The 14,286-nt window shown below is 38.9% G+C and overlaps 1 protein-coding gene across 5 annotated transcripts in view; it reads left to right on the top strand.

Annotated features, from left to right (window-relative positions):
* Positions 1–14,286, top strand: part of LOC126194848 (testis-expressed protein 2) — a 407,145-nt gene that overhangs the window by 380,905 nt on the left and 11,954 nt on the right. The window contains exon 16 of one of the 5 annotated variants that reach the window (XM_049933195.1): positions 6,154–6,290. The exons of the other annotated variants lie outside the window; for them this stretch is intronic. The gene's annotated coding sequence lies outside the window, so the exon portion shown is untranslated. Of the gene's footprint in view, positions 1–6,153; positions 6,291–14,286 lie in introns of those variants that run through there. 5 annotated transcript variants of the gene reach the window in all.

The raw sequence follows: 14,286 nt of genomic DNA, 5'->3' as shown, positions 1-14,286 counted from the left end.
CGGTAGGATGTAAATGTCAAATTATCAATACATCTGATGATGCAGATTACTCAATCAAAACAAAATGTATCTTATACTACAAATTAAATCACATGAAAATATCTTACATAAGAAATATAAGCAAACATAGGTACAAAAAATTAACATATGTATTGTTGGAAGTTTGTGTGTCAGAAAGGTATCGTAGAACGTGGCATCAGTGTTTTCGAGAAGAAAATGTCACATTATCTGGGGCACCTTGCATAAGCCACACGCATAATACTCAAAGATTGTGTACCCCCTGAGGGATTGCAATTATTGCACATAAGGTTTCAACTGAGTGACATTTCTTAAACCAAATAGCTTTTTTGATTTGGGATAGATAAGACGGTAGGCGTTTGGATGTGGTTTTTCATAAACTTCAAATGGACCAATGTAAATATCGAAAAATTTCTTGATCTCTCTATTGATTGCCTTGGATTTCTCATAACTTTTGGTTAAGACTAGATCACCTACATTGTACTGTGTAAACTTTCCTTTTGAATCATGTTTAAGCTTTCTCTTGGCACAGTGTGTTTCAATATTTTTCTTTACTATTTCCATTCTCTTGTCCGGTATTAACTCATTACAGACAGGAAAATTGATCGATTCATACAAGATGTTTGGTGGGTGTTTGTTAAAATGGACTTCATAAGGCGTAAAGCCATTTGTTGTATGTTGTAAGGTGTTCAAAACATCTTCAAAATCACATATGTAACTTGACCAGTTTGTATGATCTTTAGAGCAGTAAGTTCTACAAAGCCTGCCTATTTCACGCATATAGCGCTCAGTTGGGTTGCAAGACGGAGAATATACGGAAATAAGAACGTGCTTAATGTCTTCATCTTTCATGAAATCTTTCCAAACGTTAGATGTAAATTGGCTCCCATTGTCTGAAAGTATGGCTTTTGGTTTTCCAATCTGTGTGAAGTAATCATTACAGAAACAGTTTAAAATTTTCCTGATTGTTGCCTTCTTTAGTGGATACAATTTTACTAGTTTAGTGAATAAGTCAACAACTACAAACAAATATGTATAACCCTCTTTAGTTCTCGGCAATTGGCCAAACGAATCAATTCCTATCAGTTCCAATTTGCCTTTTGGCACAATACTTTGTAAATAACCTTGGTATTTCTGATTTGTGACTTTTACTCTTTGACACCGATCACATTTTTGTATAACCTGTCTTACTCTTCTAAAGATATTATTAAAATAGACATTTTCCTTAAGAACAAACCTTCCAGATGTCAGAGTCAGTGTTATGTCTCCTGAATAAAATACCTTTAAAGTTTTGATAATACATGCCAACCTTTTCATAACTCTTTTTACCAATAAGGCTTTTCACAAGTTTAAAATCATCATCCTGGATCTGGTATCTCCTAAGCTGACTGCAAATGTTAGTAATTTCCTTTTCACCCTTAATCCCTCTCATGTACATTATTTTAAACACTTTGTTATCCAATAGTTCTTCTTCCTGACCACCCCCCACAGGTAATCTAGGCAACGCATCAGCAATTATATTCTGATCCCCTTTTATATACTGAATGCTATAATAAAATTGTTGTAAAAATATGGCCCACCTGGTTAATCTACTATTGAAAAGTTTACAGTCTTGAATATAACATAGAGCTTTGTGATCCATGAAAACTATGACTTTATGACCTGCTAGATAGTTCCTGTATTTAGTGAAACCCCATACAATGGCAAGTATTTCCTTCTCAGTCACTGGGTAATTACGTTCATGTTTCTGCAGACCTTGGCTGGCAAAACTGATTGAAAGATGTTCTATTTTTCCATCAATTTCCTTCTGTTGAAACAAATGTACACCCAATCCGTGATCTGAACTATCTGTCATTAGGCAAAATGGTAGTGAAAGGTCAGGTCTGTGGAGTAATTGACTGTTATTTAGTTATTGTTTGATCTCATCGAATGCTGCTTGACACTGATCTGTCCATTCCCATATGGTGTTCTTTTTTAATAGCTCTCTCAAACACGGTGCATTTAAAGCTTGGGTGCTGACAAACTTACGATAAAATTTACATAGACTATGAAATGACCTCAGCTGTTTCTTCTTCTTTGGACATGGAAACTCGACAATTGCAGAAATTTTATCACTGTTAGGTAGAATGCCTTCTCTGTTAATTATATGGCCTAAAAACTTCAAGTCTGATACTCCAAATTTGCATTTACTTAATTTAAGGGTCATACCGCCTTGTCTGAACTTATTGGCTAATTTGTACAAAGTATCAAGGTGTTCCTCCCACGTTTTGCTGGTTATTAATATATCATCCACGTAAATAATTATTTTAGATAGTAGTTCACTTCCAATCACATGATCCAAAGCTCGAATAAACTCGGCTACAGACACATGCAGCCCAAACGGAACAACACAATAATGAAAACATTTACCATTATATAAAAAGGCTGTGTACTGCCTTGAATCCTGTGCTAATGTGATTTGATGAAAACCTGAGGTCAAATCCAGGCTAGAAAAATATTTTGTTGTCATTGAATTTGTACAGGAGTTTCTCCATGGATTCAGGATGATCTGTTTCTCTTTCTATAAACTTATGCAGGTGACGTGAATCCAATAGCAGCCTAACACCATCATCCTTTTTTGAAATACAGACCATTGGGCTGTTATATGGACTGTGACTTCTCTCTATTATTCTACATTTTTGCATTTTCTGGAGTTCCCTCTCCACTTATTTCCTTTTACAGATGGGTACCCCATAAGGCTTAATGAAAAAGGGTTCGTGTGGCTCTAACTTCAAATGACATTCATAATCTTTGACCCTACCAGGTTGATCACAAAAAATGTTACAGTTTTCCCAGAGAAAATTTTCTAATTCCTGCTTTTCAGACTCAGTCAAGTCATTTGCTTCTTTTACATTTTCTGATATGATTAGGGAGTAACTATCATCAACCAAATTCTGGTTATTGTGATCCCTATTTTCCTCTTCCTCCATCTAATGGTTACACTCTCGATAAACTATTTCCCTAATATGGTTACTACTGCTTGTACTTGCATTTAACTGGATTACTACTTTTCCTTGAATACTGGTCTTTGATTTAGTGAACAGTAATTCTGAATTTTGCCAATCAAAACTCACCTTTGCTTTAACTATCCAGTCCATCCCTAAAATCATTTGCTCATTGAGATCTGGAATAACTAAACAACCATGTTCAAAATTAATGTTGCCAACAGAAAATGTAATTAAAGCTTGTTTATTTATTAACTTACTAAACTTGCCAGTGGCACCTTTAATCCGTACACCTGTGATTGGAAATTTGATGTAACTTTCCGTGTCTTTTATCCTGTTCCTCAACTTGTCTGAGATACTACTAATGGGACTGCCAGTGTCAATCAGACAAAGACCTGACCAATTGTTAATGCTTATTTCTACATAAGGGCTACCTAAGGTAATATTTGGGTCACTATTCACATTCTCTGCCAGCAAGTCACTTTCTAATTCAGTTGTATCGATGTTGTTACATACTTCTTCACTACAGGTTTCAATGTCAGAATCAACATAAGATTGAGTGTCATTATGACTGGAATGAAATACACATGAAACAGATACCTTACTTTCACTAGACTTAAAATTATCTTTCATGGATGGATCTGATTTGATGACTTCACTTTCCTTATTATTTTCTAAACAAACTTCATTTTCACTGATAATAGATTTCAAAATCTTCTCACCTATCAACTTAGCTTGTTCCTCTTTATTAGTAGATTTACTTAAGATTTCTTTTATACAAATTGGTACCAATAATTTGTTTGCACCCTTAATATCTTCACATGAACCAGTTTCGCATTCAGAGTTACTTTCAGCTGCAACACCATTATCAATAACTTCAACATAAATAATGCCATCTAATTCCTCATGTGTACATATATCATCAAATACATCATCCTTCATAGCACTGTCTTTACCAAAGCCATCATTAAAATAATCTGTGGGTGATGCCTCTGCATGCACATCTGCCTTAACTACTAAGTGTTCAACATCTGAAGTTACACTACTGAAATCGCTACCTGTTTCATTATCTAAGTCAGGTGTTATTTCCTCATTTTGGCTACCAATTTCTACTAATATAGATACCTCATTATCCTTACCTTCATCAGAAAACAAGCTAGTGATACCATACATATCATAAGTTCTGTCTACATCAGGTGTTAATGTGCCATCAATTAATGCTAAGTCATGTTCATTAAGTTCAAACTGTGGTCCTGCTTGAGTATGTGCATTATTCAATTCACTCAACATGTGATCCCAAAAGTTTTGCTTATAACTAGTATCATCTAAGTAGTAGTCCCTATTTACATTATATTTATGATTGCTTTTATGTTTCTGTCTCTTTAACCTCCTATTTGCCTGGTTTGTGCCATAACTATTCACCTCAAATTGACAGGCTCCCAACGAGGTGGGTACCTGTTTCCCTGGTTGGAATTGCTGTTGTGAAAGTTGTTACTGTTTCTCTGTTCTTGATGGTTTTCGTGTCTGTTGTAACTACTGTTTTGGTTACCACGCCAGTTATTATTTCTGCGTCCATTATATTGTTGAGACCCCCCATTCCTATTGTGGGTGTTTCTGAGGTTTTGATTGTACTGTCTGTTATCATTCTGCCATGCAAGGTCAATTTTGTCTACATAACGTAAAAATTCGTCAACACTGTCATCTGGTCCATATACAAGTCCCCACTGAAAACAGTGTGGTAGGCGCCATTTCAGTGCGTCAATGTCTTTAATTGTTTTTCACAAAATTCTCGCATGCTAATTGCAAGACCTGTATGATATTTGCTACCGTTAAGAAATTCAGATTTTATTCTTGCCTGTTTGTTTTCGGACCAAAACTTTGCCAAGAATTGGCGTTCAAAATCAGCAAAAGACGTAGTATTTTTATTAATGTTTTGGTTCGCCCATGTAAGGGCTTCACCATCCAAAAAACGTTTCGCAAATTTAACTTTAGCAGACTCTGGCATGTTAGGTTGGAAACTGTCTTTGCACTGATGTACAAAGACAACTGGATACAATTTTGCATCACCTGGGTAACGTCTTAAACTAACATTGTTACAATTATGCACAAACATCTGGTTTGAATCAAAATTGGGCATTATATTATTTTGCAATTTTGAAACTTCAGAGCTGACTGTTTGCAGTTCTATTGTTACACTTTCTACTTTCTCGTCAATACAAGATATCTTATCAGAAACTACTTCAGAATTTAATTTCAATCTTTCCCCTACCAATTCTTTTTCTGAAACAATGAGTTCCTGCAACATTTGTAACTCTTCTTTTCGGTTCACTAATTCATTTAAAACAACTACTTCCGTGTTTTTGACATGTTCGTTAACTAATTCAATGCTTTTGTTTGTTTCTTTAAATTCAGAGATTGCGAAAGCCTCCAAACAGTCAACTTTGGTTTCTACCCTTTCTATGTCACATGCAACAATTTGCACTTTGTTATTTGTTGCATTGATTTCTTCTCTCAATGATTTTAAATTTTGGTCCAGCTTTTCTGTGACCTCTTTAATGTTGCTACTTAATTGGTTATTTTGAGTTACCAATTGTTCTAGTTTATTATTCAACAATTGAGATATCTGATCAATTAAATTCGGTTGCTGATTTGCTCCCGAAAAACCATGAAAAGGCGAACAACTACTGCTCGCGGAATTTGCTTCACTGTTTAAGTGTACATTTGGAGTTGAAGCATGAAATTGACGGCCTGACCGCGTGGTCATGCATATTTGATTTAACTGAGTTTCGCTCATTTTGATCAAAGTGGCTAGACACTAGACAAAACACTTTCCTGCCTATCAGGTGAAATTGTCACACGCATCAATGAAACAAAAACAGAAAATTGTAGCCGGCCGGAGTGGCCAAGCGGTTCTAGGCGCTACAGTCTGGAACCGCGCGACCGCTACGGTTGCAGGTTCGAATCCTGCCTCGGGCATGGATGTGTGTGATGTCCTTAGGTTGGTTAGGTTTAAGTAGTTCTAAGTTCTAGGGGACTAATGACCAAAGCAGTTAAGTCCCATAGTGCTCAGAGCCATTTGAACCATTTTTTGAAAGTTGTAGGACACAATTAAAAGGGGTACTTATCTGATTCATTCATGATGTCATTCCAGAATATCACTTTTGCTCCTGGTGACATCAGTGGCGCAGTCTGCAACTTACAAGATTATGGTTCCTGCCTCTTGTACATGGAATTCTTGCGAGTCGTCCTCTGCACAGTCTTCCACTTGATCCCAGCTCCTCCACTACGTTGAGATGTTTGTATTTTCCCACCTCCGCATGGCAAATGTTTTTTTTTTTTTTTTTTTTTTTTTTGTGTGAAATTCCCAGTCGATGCGCTGTTGTTTTCACGTCAATTCTACCAACATTGAGAGTTGCTTAGTTCTCGGGGTGTTGTAAAATTCCTGGATTCGTCTCGTCGCTGTGCAGCCTATGAAAAGGATTGCGGAAGACTCCCAAATAAATTCCAAAGCACAGTGCAGTTTTAACACCAATATATTTCCAGGACTCTGGTGTCTAGCCTGGTGAACTGTACCAGTTACATCACATGTACCCAAAGTTGACATCAAACGACACAGAGTTCACAACAATCAACAAACGAGTGAGCCTACAATACATTTGCTCGCAACCTTAGCCAAAAAACGAGTGCCCCAAGGCGCCTGCATGACCTCTATTTATACTTTTGTTAACAATTACCTACAATGAAAATTACAATTTTATGTGAAATCACAATTAAAAGTTAAACCGAATATGAGATACACATTGCTAAAAATTTACAATCTCAGTGCTGAACAAGGTGAACGTATTTTCAACTTAGTTATGAGTTAATATAACATTTTCTGACTAATTATGTTACAGGTAACAATTACATTTCTAAATTTGTTTATAACAAATCAACTAGTGCCTGAATTTTAGTGCTAACATATATCGGAGATTCAATTAACGTGCTTTATTTATATGTTTGATTTAATTTGCTGTAGTAATTTTATACTGATAGGTTTACTTGTACATCCTGACCATGTGCTACATTCCGTTCGATTAGTTACTGTATTAATTTCACATTTATATTATGTTTTCACATAAGAACAATGTTAATCAGCAAAGCATCATTTTCGAATTATATGTGTACTGAAATAGTGGTTATTTTTGTATGTAAATTGGAAACAGATCACTTTACAATCAGGCAATTAGGACTGGTGTTTGTCTTTAATGCTCTCCGAGCGGTTCTGATCGGTAGCAATGAGATACAGTAATATTTCATGTTGTTCTCCTTTGTTACTATTTTCATTTGCATCACTATACTCAATGCTCATCCTCTTTCTCTTCTTTCCTTTATTTCTCTTGTCACCTTGCAAACAGCACTGCTCACTCTGCTTATGAGTCACACTGTATCAACCATCACAGCCGCACACAACAGACGCCTACAAGACCATTCTGATTGTTGGTACAGCATCTTATGTGCTACATTAGTCCCACCAATATAATTAATCCTATACTTTTAAACTGATGACTCTCTTGCATCATTTCACGTACTTTTACGTGTTTACTCCCGCAACTTTCCAGTGCAAAATGATATTGTATCTCATCTTACGAGCCCCTCCCCACCCTCGACACTTTCTCCGTTCTAAGCCAGTTTGCACCTACTAATCCCACCATCCAGTCACGTCTGCCGTCCCCCTTCTTTATAGTTATCCACCCACAGACCTGCTAACCACAGTAATATATATATTTTTATCACTTATTCTTTACTTTGATCTGTGTGACTTCTTGCCAATTTTAGCAACTTTTTGCATTTCGCTATCGTCGACTCCCTCAGATTCAATCTTGTTTCCCCCTTTTGCATCCATTTCATCCTCTTTGTATATTTTCACATGTATTTGGGTGTATTTTGTGAAAAAAATTTCGTACATTATTCTACTTTTTTGCAATTTTCTACCGCCTTGGATCCTTGCTCCTTCCATCAGTGCCAATACAGAAGAGTCTCCATATCCCTAGCCATATCAGAATCCCACATAGTGTTCCTCCATTGTTGCTTGACTCATGGAATCCCCTAATGGCCTTACCATCAAATTACCCATCTCTGGCTGCCACCCCTCCTACCACAATTCAAATTCTGCCAATCCTTAGCCCTCACCAACATATTCCTGCGAAACCATATCAACCAAGCCCAAACCTCCTTGCAGTACCTTCTCTCCATCCGCAAGATTCTCCTGCTAGCAGTCCAAAATTCCTGGAACCCATAACACACATTGAAACTCCTGCCCTGCAAGAACATGAGCAACATGCACGACGCCACCTCAAAAAGCTCTCCATCTTGCTCGCTTCCTACTCCCGCCTTGGAGTGCTACTGTCCACCACCTCCAACCCCTCCCATGCCCCATCATAGGGGACTAACCCTGTCTTGCAGACCTACTACACATACCACACTCTCCAAAACTCCCTCCCACCGCCACACAGAATCCAGAACCTAAACAGACCCACAACACAGTCATGAACCTTTCTTCCAGAAGCCTTAGCCCCGCAGAAATATCAGTCCTTTCCAAAGGCCTCACCTTTTGTCCCACTCCCAAATTCAATCATGCAGGACTTGTTAAAGACCTTCTCTCCTTCCCCGGTCCCTACAGTGGAAACACTTTTTCGCCACCAACCCTACCAATCAGACTCAACCAAAGACCAATATTGAACCTTGCCTAACTCAATTCACTCATCCATCCGACCATGTTCCACCCCCACCGCCCCCAAAACACCCCATGTTAACTTGCCAGAGTTTCTTAACATCATACCTTGCCTCACCATCATTCCCCAAATCCCTCAACATGCAAACTAACCTTACATCTGCAGAAAGAACTGCAATCCACCATCTAAAAACTGATCCTGACATTGTAATCTTACCTGTGAGCAAAGGCTCCACCTGAACTGCAAGGATTACCTGGTGGAAGGGCTCCATCAGCTGTCATATGCTTCCACCTACAAACCTTGCCACAGTGACCCCATTCCAGTAATCCACCAGGATCTAGAGTCTCTACTCAAGTCCTTAGGCCCATCCCAGAACCTCTCCCTGGAGTCCATCTCTCTGCTCACCCCTATCACTCCCCGCACTCCTACCTTCTACATGCTTCCTAAAGTCCATAAACCTAACCACCCAGGACACCCCATTGTAGCTGGTTACTGTGCCCCCACTGAGAGAATCTCTGCTCTTGTAGACCAACACCTTCAACATATTACACAGAACCTACCCACTATATAAAAGATACCAACCATTTCCTCCGACTGTCCACAGTTCTTGTCCCTTTACCGCACGGTGCCTTGCTCATCACTGTTGATGCCAGCTCCCTGTACACTAACATTCCTAATGCCCATGGCCTTACCGCTATTGAACACTACCTTTCCCAATGTTTGATGGATTCCAAACCAACAACCCCCTTCCTAGTCACCATGACCAACTATATACTCTCCCTCAATTACTTCTCCTTTGAAGGTATTACCTACAAGCAAATCCGGGGTATGGCTATGAACACCCGCATGGCACCATCCTATGCCAACCTATTTATGGGCCATCTAGAGGAATCCTTCCTAAACACACAGAATCCTAAACCCTTCACCTGGGTCCAAGTCATTGATGACATCTTTGCTATCTGATTCAAAGCTAAGGACACCCTATCCACATTCCTCCAGAACCTCAACAACTTCTCCCCCATTTGCTTCACCTATTCCTACTCAAGCCAACAAGCTATCTTCCTAGATGTTGAACTCCACCATCTGTACCTCCATCCATATCAAACCTATTAACTTCGAGCAATACCTCCACTTCGACAGCTGCCACCCATTCCATACCAAGAAGTCCCTTCCGTACAGTCTAGCCACCCGTGGTCATCGCATCAGCAATGACTAGCAGTCCCTCTCGAAGTATACTGAGGGTCTCAATGGAGCCTTCACTGACCTTAATTATCCTCCCAACCTTATACAAAAACAAATCTTTCCAGTCACTCTCTACCTCCCAAAGCCCCACTGTCCAGCCACAGAGGAGCATTCCCCTCATAAGTCAGAACCACCCAGGACTGGAACAACTGAATTATATTCTCCACCAGGGTTTCGATTACCTGTCATCATGCCCTGAAATGAGAAATGTCCTCCCCATTATCCTTCCCACCCCTCCCACAGCGGTATTCCGCCGTCCACCAAAGCTACACAATATACTTGTCCATCCTTACACAATCCCTGCCCCCAGTCCTTTATCTCATGGCTCATACCCCTGTAATAGACCTAGATGCAAGACCTGTCCCATATATCCTCCCAATACCACCTACTCCATTCCGGTCTCTTAACATCACCTATCCCATCAAAGACAGGGTTACCTATGACACCAGTCATGTAGTCTACAAGCTAAGCTGCAACCAGTGTGCTGGATTCTATATAGGCATGACAACCAACAATCTGTCTGTCCGCATGAATGGCCACTGACAGACTGTGGACAGGAAACAGGTGGACCACCCTGTTGCTGAACACGCTGCCAAATATTATATCCTTCATTTCAAGGACTGCTTCACAGCCTGTGCAATATGTATCCTTCCCACCGATACCAGCTTTTCTTAATTGCGCATGTGGGAACTTTCCCTGCAATGCGTCCTACAGATTCCCATAACCCTTATGGACTCAACCTTCATTAGTCGCTGTCCTCACCCATTCAGCCCCTTCCTTGCTCCCATTCCAGCACTAACCAGCCATCATTCCACCGCCACACTCAGGTTTTTTCCCCCCCCCTATATTTTTAAATTTATTTATTTCTCTCTATATGTCTCCTTTTCTGCTACTTTGCCCCGCCCCCACCCTCCCCACTTCTCCCCTGCCCCCATTCAACCTGCAGCACTTCACTGTCCACTATCTCCACCATACTACCCCTTCCCCTCCCCGCCCTTGCCTGAGGCTGCTGTTGTGTGTGAGAGTTGCGTTTGTGTGTGTGTGTGTGTGTGTATTGTTGACAAAGGCCATTGGCCAAGTGTGTGTGTGTGTGTGTGTGTGTGTGTGTGTGTGTGTGTATTGTTGACAAAGGCCATTGGCCAAAAGCTTTAAGTGTGAAAATCATTTTGTTGTGCCTATCTGGGACTCAGCATCTCCGCTATATGGTGAATAGCAACTTTCCTTCTCATAATATTGTTAAGCCTTAGCGAACATACTTTTCCTCCTCAGAACTGGATAAGCTGAATTAGTGTAGCCATATTTCAGTTACTTCCCTGTACGTGCTTCTTCATCTGTGCATTATTGTTGTAACTTACATCCATGTGAAACTTATTGCTGTATTTGAGTCTTGGTGTAACCCCCTCCCCCTCATTACATTGTATTCATAGTTACTCCTTACAATTGTGAGGTTAAGAAAATTGTCTACATGTTGTACAGTGGTGACTACCTCAAGTGGTAGATGTGCTTTGTCAGTGCTCCATGATCTGTATTGCTTTTAGTGTGTTAAGGTGAAGCTACAGTGTTTATCTTTGGAACAATATTATAGAAAGTGTCATCACGCCATCTAAGTACAACATCTGTACATTTCACATCTTTGTTTGTGTATATAAGTTGCTTTGCGTATGGACAAGACTTCATCTGTTAAATAAACTCACACCTAAATTTTAGTCTTGTACTTTACACACATACTAAATGTGCTGTTCATGTCATTTTCTCCATAGTGTTACACTGGTTATATCAAAACTTGTATTGTAAATTTTCCAACATTTTTGAGCTCCACTCACAATTAATACAGTATCTTCAATTGCAGACTACTCTTATGTTTTGTATAGATTTTATTTAGATGTTGTTCCTCCTAGTTTTAGTAGATATGTGTCCGAATAAAAAAATATTAGTGGTAATTTTTGGATGCTTATAAGTGTCATACATAACGAATTCTATGGTAGATTTCCAGATGTGAACTACATTTGTGTAGTCTACAAAGTTTGCCACTAGTACCATGTTTTGAAAATCATTTCCTCATAACTGCAGTGTAGATACCTGTTGTTGTTATGGTGGTGGTGGTGGTGGTGGTGGTGGTGGTGGTGGTGGTGATATGATTTGATGCAGCTCTTCGTACTGATATATCCTCTTCAACCATCATCATCTTAGCGAAACAACTACAACCTACATCCATTTCAACCTGTTTACTGTAGTGCAGCCTTGGACTTCCTGTACAATTTTTACCTCCTATACTTCCTTCAATTAACAAATAAATGATTTCTTGATGCCTTAGTTAAGTTGAGGCACGCATTTCTTTTTTCTCCAATTCAGTGTAGTACGTCTTCATTAATTATCTGATCTACCCATCTAATCTTCAGCACCATATTTCAAATCCTGCTATTCTTGTCTGAAATGTTAAATAGTCCACGTTTCACTTTCATACAAGGTTGCACACCTGACAAATATCTTCGGAAAGAGACTTCATAATGTTTAAATTTATATGCACTGTTAGTAAATTTCTCTGTCTGAAAAATGCTTCTCTTGCTGTTGCTACACTTTCTTCTAAATCCTCCCTACTTTGGGCATCGCTGTTTATTTTTCTGTGGAAATAACAAAACTCATATACTACTTTTAGTATCTTATTTCCTAATGTAATTCCCTCACCACCATTCAATTTAACTTCACTAAACTCTATAACTGTTGTTTTAATGTGGTTGATATTCATCTTGTAACCTTTTTTCGAGATACTAGCCTTTCCGTTCAACTGATCTTGCAAGTCTGTTGCTGTCACTGACAAAATTACAGTGTCATCAACAAACCTGAAGTTTTTATTTCTTTCTCCTGAACTTCAAGCCTTGTTTCTAAATTAGTTTCATATAGTGGTAGCTTAATGTAGAGATTGAATTATATGGCCAGCAGGATACATCCCTTTCTCACCCCCTTCTCAAACACTGCTTCCCTTTCATGTCCTTCGACTCTTATAACTGCAGTCTGGTTTTTGTACAAGTTGTAGATAACCATTCACTCTCTAATTTTTATTCCTGATTTTCAAAGAAAGTATTCCAGTCAATATTGTCAAATCTTTCTCTGAATTCACAAATACTGTAAACATAAGTTTGCCTTCTTTCAGTTTATCTTTTAAGATATGGCGGTTCAGTAATTTCCAAACAAGTCTGCTCTTGCCTTTCTTTGGAATTCAAATTATTACATTATTGTTGTTGAAGAGTGAGGGTAGTGTTTTATATCTTGCATTCCAGGTGGAATAATTTTGTTATGGTATTTTGTCCCTAGGATCTTTCTCATTCTGGGGGAATGTTGTCAACTCCAGATATTTTATTTTGACTTGGGCCTTTCTGTGATATGACAAATTCTTCTCACAGCTTCATGTCTCCCATCTCATCGTTATCTACACCTTCTTCCATTTATATAATATAGTCTTTAAGTTTGAACAGTGGAAACACCAGGTAGGAATATCAACAATTCAGGAAAAGATAGATCGTTACATACCATAAAGATGACATATTAAGTTGCAGATGTTGTTGTTGTGGTCTTCAGTCCTGAGACTGGTTTGATGCAGCTCTCCATGCTACTCTATCCTGTGCAATCTTCTTCATCTCCCAGTACCTACTGCAGCCTACATCCCTCTGAATCTGCTTAGTGTATTCATCTCTTGGTCTCCCTCTACGAGTTTTACCCTCCACACTGCCCTCCAATGCTAAATTTGTGATCCCTTGATGCCTCAAAACATGTCCTACCAACCGATCCCTTCTTCTAGTCAAGTTGTGCCACAAACTTCTCTTCTCCCCAATCCTATTCAATACCTCCTCATTAGTTACATGATCTACCCACCTTATCTTCAGCATTCTTCTGTAGCACCACATTTTGAAAGCTTCTATTCTCTTCTTGTCCAAACTGGTTATCGTCCATGTTTCACTTCCATACATGGCTACACTCCATACAAATACTTTCAGAAACGACTTCCTGACACATAAATCTATACCCGATGTTAACAAATTTCTCTTCTTCAGAAACGATTTCCTTGCCATTGCCAGTCTACATTTTATATCCTCTCTACTTCGACCATCATCAGTTATTTTAATCCCTAAATAGCAAAACTCCTTTACTACTTTAAGTGTCTCATTTCCTAATCTAATTCCCTCAGCATCACCCGATTTAATTTGACTACATTCCATTATCCTTGTTTTGCTTTTGTTGATGTTCATCTTATATCCTCCTTTCAAGACACTGTCCATTCCGTTCAACTGCTCTTCCAAGTCCTTTGCTGTCTCTGACAGAATTACAATGTC

Source organism: Schistocerca nitens, chromosome 7, assembly GCF_023898315.1.
Source record: "Schistocerca nitens isolate TAMUIC-IGC-003100 chromosome 7, iqSchNite1.1, whole genome shotgun sequence".
NCBI classification, from domain to species: Eukaryota; Metazoa; Arthropoda; class Insecta; order Orthoptera; family Acrididae; genus Schistocerca; species Schistocerca nitens.
The sequence above is the reverse complement of the archived record's forward strand: the minus strand, read 5'-3'. Positions and strand labels throughout refer to the sequence as shown.